Source organism: Varroa destructor, unplaced genomic scaffold (assembly GCF_002443255.2).
Source record: "Varroa destructor unplaced genomic scaffold, Vdes_3.0 BEIS01000003.1, whole genome shotgun sequence".
NCBI lineage: Eukaryota > Metazoa > Arthropoda > Arachnida > Mesostigmata > Varroidae > Varroa > Varroa destructor.
In genome coordinates, this window is record NW_019211456.1 from 17,323,064 (window position 1) to 17,331,373 (window position 8,310).

The 8,310-nt window shown below is 37.2% G+C and overlaps 1 long non-coding RNA gene across 1 annotated transcript; it reads left to right on the plus strand.

The window, feature by feature from the left end:
* The first annotated feature begins 1,052 nt into the window (after positions 1–1,052).
* LOC147756601 (uncharacterized) lies at positions 1,053–3,547 on the plus strand. Its single transcript, XR_015322861.1, has 2 exons — positions 1,053–1,264; positions 1,932–3,547. It is a non-coding gene; the product is annotated as an uncharacterized LOC147756601 (long non-coding RNA).
* The last annotated feature ends 4,763 nt before the right edge of the window (positions 3,548–8,310 follow it).

Below are 8,310 nucleotides of genomic sequence, written 5' to 3' on the forward strand. Positions count from 1 at the left end.
CTGTATTTTTTTTCATTTAAACGTTAACAAGCGTCCAATTGTGTGGTGACTTACTTATTTCTCATGCCATTATAAGGGGAGTTTCGGCGTTTAACGATAGAATAAAGCTTCGTTGAGCGATAGCCCATTGTAAGTAGTTCTTTCGGTAAATTCTATTAAATGATTTACATTTGTTTGTTATTATGTAGTTCTTCCTCTACGGGGTCACTTTGGTGCGTACTACATGCGCATCATTATTACGAACAATTGCATACGTCATTTCGTTTTTGTAGACCGAAATCCTAAAAAAAATACATGCCTCAGTAAGTGTTGGCGCGAGACTCGTAAAGAATCCTGTGTGAAATCAGACCTCGGACTGCCCCAGGATAATGTCTACAAAAACACAGTATTACTAAATCCAAGCCGTTTAGGTAATATTAGCGACAATCTATATTATTTCCGGTAGTTGTTACCAAATACAGACAGAAGAACGTCTATTGGAAAGCGGAACAAATCCTGATAAATCCAATATAAAAGAAGCTTGAAATTTTATTCAGCTTGAAATTTAGGTCGCATTTTTTTCCTTAAATTTCGCAAAAAGTCGCAGAGTTTCCTTAAAAAATAACAAATTCTGATAAATTTTTAGTTATGTGTAGTAATATCGGAGTTATATCCAAGACTTGATTAAGAAGTGACCTATAACCTGAATAGGGCCTATAGAATTGATAACCACTGATGGTCATTGCGCATGTTCTACATATTCATTTACTGATATAGTCATTTTTCTAAAATATATAAGGAAGAACATAGAAAACAATATGCAGCTGCAGATTGTCGAATATATACAAGCATACATCCTTCATTCGCTGTAGATTATTGAGTTAGCCGAGTCTAAATTTTATTCTTAGCGAGATCGTTCTCGCCTCTTTTGTATCGTACTGAAGAAAAAAAATCTTATGTTTATTGTTCAACTTCAGGTTGCTTACAGCTCTGTGAATTGTTCTAGCCGGTAATGCGTGCGACTGCAAATCTATATATATATTATGTTTCTAATATGGTTTGACAGGGAGAGGACGGAAAGGAATTGTGGCTCGAAATGAATGAATATATTATACGAACGTGTGTTTCGAACTTGATTCTTATCCATATCTATCTTCTTCTATATATATATATATCTTAATATAATCCAGCTTTCACAGTTTAATTTGTTTTTCCAGACAAGAGTTGTTCGAATGTAAGATTAGTCGTGAGTGTATTACATGGGACGTATTTTTCGAAGTAGGAGGTGAGTCTCTTGTCTTACTTAAGTAAGCCTTTTTTTAGTATGGAATCAAATAAGATAATCTGGACATAGGGGAACGATTATGGGAAGCATGCTCAAGAGAAGCGATGTTAATTTTTCATAGACGTTTCGTATGAATAACTTTCTGATGTCAGTTACAAATGGCCTATCATGTTTAATGTAGTTGAGCTGTCCTTAGAGTTAGACTAATACGATGATAAAAAGCTCGTCAGTCAACTGGTTGTTTAAGATGGATGAGAAAAATGCCCAAAAACACTGAATATGGATCTCTCGTTTCTGAAATAAATGTACTACGCTCTAGTGAATCTCTTCTTATATTCATAGACTTTGGCCTATAACTTACTTGGTCGTTAGCTCTACTGTATAAATTTTAATGTTGTCCGAAGATGTTATCGTATTAAATGTCAAGATTCCCGAAAGAGCCGAACGAACAGATGTGATACTTGAATTGTCACCAAAGCGCATCTTGCCGTCAGTTACTTGCCGTAAACTATGCTAAGTCTTCTCTAAATTAGAACAATCCTACTGCACTAAGCTCCAGTTACACAACGTCTAAGGTTGAGATCAGATCATTGTTCAGTTGTAATAAAAATGTTTGTCCAATTGAACTTAGCTTCGTAAGTATTGATTCAATTTTCGCATTTTTCAGCCGTTTACTCGCCGTCCTCGCTGCTGCCGTGGTACCATCTGCCGCAGCTGTTGAGCCATCGACTCCTGTTGTCACCTCAGAGGAGGTTTTGGTTTTGGGGGTTGATGCTTCTTCCAATACCGGCAAACTTTTTCCATTCTAGTGCTGTAAATTGCCCGCAATATGTCGAACCCGCCTCCAAGGTTGAAGAACCTTCGCCGATGAAGCGGAGGTGGCGAAACCGCCGACGCATGTCCCGTCAGGGCCCTCCATGAAGCTGTTGTTTGGTTTACAGAAGAGAAAGCGCCGACGTGCTTTGACACGGCGCTACATGTTCGGACATCGAAAAAGCCTCCCGTCGACTGTGCATTGTACACACCTAATGCGAAGACTACAAATCAATAATTTTTGGTAGTTTTTAGAAAATTATTATTTAGGAATTTTGAGTTTCTATTATACAATATATATACCATATAATATTTCTATACTTTGTAAGTGTTGAACGTAGCCCGAAAGTGTCTCCAGTAGGCAAAGCAGCTGCATGGCGAGGGCAAACGGAAAACTGTACATTTTATATAGGTACAACTTGATGAACAGATGAGACTATAAAAATATCCGCTCAGGTACTCGTGAGCACGGTTACATGCTGACAAACCTTTACAAGCTCGTTCAAACGTATCAGCGTTTTATGTTTACAATGCTCATTATTTTGATATATCGACAACAAAGATGAGGACTATTTTTTTTTTTTCGTATCTGACTACTGCGTTCCGTAGTGGAAGAAATAATGCCCATCCATATCCACTCCACAGTTTTGATTCATAGCTTCCACCTGAATTAGATCACAATGAATGATAAACGATTGCCCTTTCTGATAAATTCAAGTGTCCCTTAAACTCCTCATGGGGTTCAGAGGCATAAATAAAACAAACAATGAATACATTAGGTACGTTTTGCATGAATCACACACGATACAACTCTAAGTTCTGTCATTTAAATTATGCCGGGACGCATATTCTGCTGTATGGCGCAGCTCATGTTATTATTATTGTTATCAGTCCGCGAATTATTAAGTAGGCGAGTATTAATGACGCGAATTTTAATATAATATTATTTTAATTTAGATTTTTAATATTATTTTTACATAGTTATACCTGCATCCATTATTGTTAGGTAATCTTTCTGCCTTATTTTGTAACGAAATTATTCACGACGAATTCAAAAAGGCACGTACCGCAATCGAAATTTCCAAATTTCGGCGGCAATAATCCTGTCTATTCTAAATATGTTCGGAATAATAAAAACAATTTATTTAAAAAAATAGGTCACGCATTTAAACTGAAGGCGTAAAAGTCACGTTTTTCACGTTTCGTCAGTCACGAAAAAAAGTTTCGCAAATGTGAAGAGGACTTTAAGATTTGTTCCGCACTGCTTTTCCAGACAAACTACCAGCATTTAATAAAGCACAGTTCAATAAAAAAAAAAAAACACTTCGCTATCGGGAATTGACTTCATGGTTTGGGTGGAATCGATTCAAAATGAACCGCTGGAGAGACTATGGATAAGATGCAACGGGCTTATCCTGTGAAGTAGAGATCTATGAAGACGAGAGCACTAGTCATTATGAGACTAATAACGGTGCAAGTTAATATTTGAATAGTTTTTAGAGAAGCTAGACTTGTTAGCGTCATTTAACTTCAGATACGATATCTAAAAAGTGCAAATACTGCTTACAAGTTTTGGATTTGTGGAAAAAACACCTGTTTGCTATAGCTTAAACGTATGTACTCACATGAAATACAGGTGAAAACCATAAAAAAAGAATGTCAACTTGAAAAAAAAAAGGCTACTTCAGCTATTTTCAGTTTACAGACGGCACGTCCTAAGAGACATGGCTACTCAGGTAATATCCCCTACATTAAAGCCTTTCTATCTATTACGAGAAATATGATTGTCTATGAATAAGTTGCTTTGTGTTTCTCTACGTATTATCTCTATTAGCGCTAAAGCGTCAGCTACATAATGGCAGCGTTAATTGTCGGCGATATGACAAACTATATGGCTTGTCTATACATTAATGTTTGAGAACCGAAATATACATCCGCCGGTACAACAAGTAGTTCTTAGTCATAAGGATAGCAAAAATACTCTAAGAGGACAAACCACGACAGCGACATTGCTATTTCGATCTACGATCCGCGTCTTTTGAATAGCAAAATTCGATCAGGATCTTTCCGAACGTTTTCTTTATAGGTAGTGTAGTTGGGCTGGAATCTACTAACACGAATACAATTTGGCATTTGTAAACTCCAAAAGTAGGAGCAGCAAAAGGTAACGCAGAAAAATGCTAGAAAGTCAACTAGAGTAAGGTGTCTATTTCTATATGTTACTGCCTCTTATATTAATAGCGGATTCGTAGGAACTGAGTCGATCTGTCACCTTATCTTCGGTTGTATTGGTTATTGCACGAGCTGTTCGGAAACTTAACTAATGTTAATACGTTCAGAGAACTTACCACAGAGATAAAATTAAAAAAGATAGATAAAATGAAAAAAAAAAAAAACTAGATTTCTCATTGCATCTAAGAGCTCATGCGAATCGATAAAATTGTCGCTTTCCATTTTGTATTACTACCCTGTAAACGTTTTGAATACCTTGTATTTATTCATGTAACTTTTCGAGTATGTGTTAGTTAGAGTTGCTCGTCCGTTAGAAGTTCTGCAGGCTCAGCGAAACAGCTTTTTATAATGTAACATTTTCGAGCAGGCTTGCCAATGGTGGTAAGCATACTCGAAAAGCCAAGCGTTGGGTTTAGTTAAATTGCCTCAATGATCTCCTACGTTCTAGTGCGTGCAGATACATATCAACTGATGGTAACGCGCAGTTAGTGGAGAAGTTAAAAGTTAGAAAATTCACCAAGTGGATTTAGCTCTAAAATTTTAAAATTTAAAAGATTAAAAGCTCGACGTGTTCCTGGTTGGAACAGACAGATTAGCATATTTAATTAAATATGCTAATGAAAAGCCATGTTAGAATGTGCTGAAATGTCTACTGAGACATTAGGACAACTGGAGACTTGGCGGCAAATGAGCGAAGTTTCAATTGAATTCTGGAAAGGATACGATGATAATATAAACTTAGCTTGTTAACTAAAGTTTGTTATCAGTTGGTGATATAATAGTACGCTGAGAAAATGCGTGATACTAGATAAAATGTTCGGGGTCAAGGGAATTTTCTGACGATGGCTTTGTTTAGATGTTTCAATATTTAGCTAACGACAATTTATCCACTTGAAACCTGTCCAACGACTTCGTAAGTGATGAGTCACGTCTTTCAAGGAAATCTCAACATACATGGAACTATAGATAAAATTTGTAATCATTCATATATTCATGGAATGCGGATAAGACGTAGTAGACATAGACAGGGGTGCCTACGCGGACGTTTTATATATATATATATATGCCAGAATTAGCACAATGTTGATAGACAATGTGCAATTAGACAATCGGTAAAAGTACACGGAGCAGCCAATTCGAAAAGATAACACTACTTCATTTAGATCGTTTGATTTGAGTATTTCCATTTTGCCCCTCCACATATAATATTTTCGCCTCGTAAAAGCGTTTTGTAAAATGCAAGCGTCTATGCTGAGCGAAGCTTTTAACCGAAGCTGCCCCGTCACTGTTTTCATTACGGCTGTCGTAGTTGGAAACTGCAAAGGTCATCCAGGTTCCAGTCAAAGATGCTTCACAACAATTGCAGATGTTTTTCTACTGCTGAAAAGTTCCAATCTGCTCTCGAAGAAAGGGGCATCGAAATAATCCTAGTGCAGTGAATGTGGGTAGAGTGGCAGCGGAACTGACGCTATAGGTGTCTGCCAAGTCTGTCGAATATCAGACACTCGGCCAATTTCATTACCTGACACTGCCCACTTGATGCGAATTATCTCGATTTGAGCAATATTAAAAGAAAATAATAACATAAAGGGACGTTTTAGATCTATCGACACATATATATATATATATATATATATATATATATATATATAATCTTATAAGATTCACCAAAATGTTGTTTCATTTGCATGGAACATCATAAGAACAGTCTATGGGATAAGTTTCAGACTTGTAAGCACCTTGCCATTTAAGTTACAATTGTGATGAGTAAAGGTTACAATAAGTAACATTTAATCGTCACATGTACACTAGAAGAGGATATGTGTGCCCTAAAGTGATTTCGACTTGCAAATATTCACCTTACTTAATCAGAGCTGATCTTAGTTCTTTATTCTGTAGTCTTTCGTCTACGGTCCATATTAAAGGCTATGCCTACTTCGTAACTTAGGTCATTTGAATTATTCGAGCACGCATTACAGCCAGGACAATCGTCTCACTTTCGCTTGGTTTTATTAATTAAAGTTATTTAGCTAGTTACCCCTACTCGAACACACACTTTGAGCCGCTTATCTATTTACAATACCCCAGTGCTAATTCAACCTTTCCTGAATTTGGGCAAAACTTGATTGACGAGTCTCTTAAATGCGCTGCTTTCATAGGAGGCAAAAATTAGAAAAGGACGTATGTGGTAAATTTTGACAATGTACATGAATACTAGCTGCGTGGAAAGCTACTATGAAATATATGCTACTGTATGACTTTTTCAAAATGTTACCAGAAAATAACTTCTATAGGATCCATTGGTGTAGTACATTGTGTTATATTAATTATATATATGTATAATTATATATACGTTAATTATAATATGGTCTATTAAATCGTACGGACCGCAGCCCACTGACGCCTAAAGATACAGATTTCCAGGTATGAGTTGAATTTCACAAATATGGCGGGACGTAAGAGTGGTAAAAAATCAGAGAAAAACGTTTGGGTCATTAGAAAAGACAAATGCAGCAAATGTAATGAATCTAAAGTTTTTGTCCAGAACGTACATAATGGTGAATTATGACACTGCACGCATCGTGCAGTATGAGATAAAAGCTAACAAAGATAAAAGCTAAGTAAACAATTAGCGTTGCTGTTCACTCAAACACTCTGTAGCTATAAAGCGTGTCTCGCTCAGAAGCATGTCAAACAATAAATTGCTTGCTGTTCTATGCATTCGTGAGTGCGCTACGAAACAGCGGATGTTCGTTTCCTAAACTAAACGTAAACTATAGATAGAAACTGAATTTGACAAAGGCACGCCTGCTTGAACGCTTAACGATGCGCCCAACATTGATACATTAAAATAGAAGAGCAAACACGGTCACGCTACTGAGTTTCGACAATGGGGAACGGAGCACGCAAAACGATATAATCTCGAATTGCGCAGATCGCACGCTATCTTCATGTTACGTCTATTGTGATGCAAAAAAAAAGGTGAGAAATGCTTGTACGTGAAAAAAAAAAAAAAAAGGATGTAACTATGCTGCGGATACTGGGTTCTTGTTGTTGCAGTTCGAACAAGGGAACAGCGTTGCGGTGATCAGTAACGGAACTTTGGAAGAACTAAAAACGTGCCCCTACGTCGTATCGTTAGTTCTGGTAATTTTCAAGGTGACCGCTCAGTGACGACTAATGTGGTCTTGAACATTTCGCTAAAATTGCCCGACTAGATATTTTGGGTGGACAGACATACCTATTAGCATATACATAACATTTTGGCGCGAAAAAAGCGTACTGCTTATATTGTTACCATTAGCGCCATCATACGTTTTCTGTCGGAATTATGATGCTGTGGTATCTAATTGATAATTCCTTGCCTTTGTATACACGAGCGTATGAGCAGGTGAAAGGCTGGTATATTGAATCAGCCCGATCTCTAGAATTTCCTGCGACCCTTAATGAAATGGGCGCTTAACCCAGAGCTAATGATTGTTGTGCCAAGAGTAGTGAACTATGCGCGTGTTGTAGCGTTATAGTTATTGAAGATCTATTAGTTAATTCACGAGAGTATACTAACGATACAAGGGGCGACCGGAACTAACGTCGTGCACAACACATGCGTTCAGGAATCCGTTGAAATTATTACATGTTTTTGGCGTAAAATCATAGAGTACATGCGAATATGTCTCGCGTTTACCAATGCTCTTACCTGAAAAGGCAGCGTGCAGTCTGGTAGATCATCTATGACCCTTATAAAGGGTTGAGTCTCGCGTTCCTGCAGAGAGAAATTACCTTACCTAAGCAGGTACGAGCCGCAGAAATAAGTCGCACGGGTCGTTTAGATACTGATATACTAGAATACTGTCCAAGTGTTTTATGCTTTTGGAACTATCTAGGCGAATTAGTAAATTGGAATTTTCATACGGAAAATTATTTTCGACATTAAGGCTAGTCGAAAGCGTATAAAACGGCCGTAAAAAGACTAGGCTAATGGTTGAAGAAGCATCCGTTTA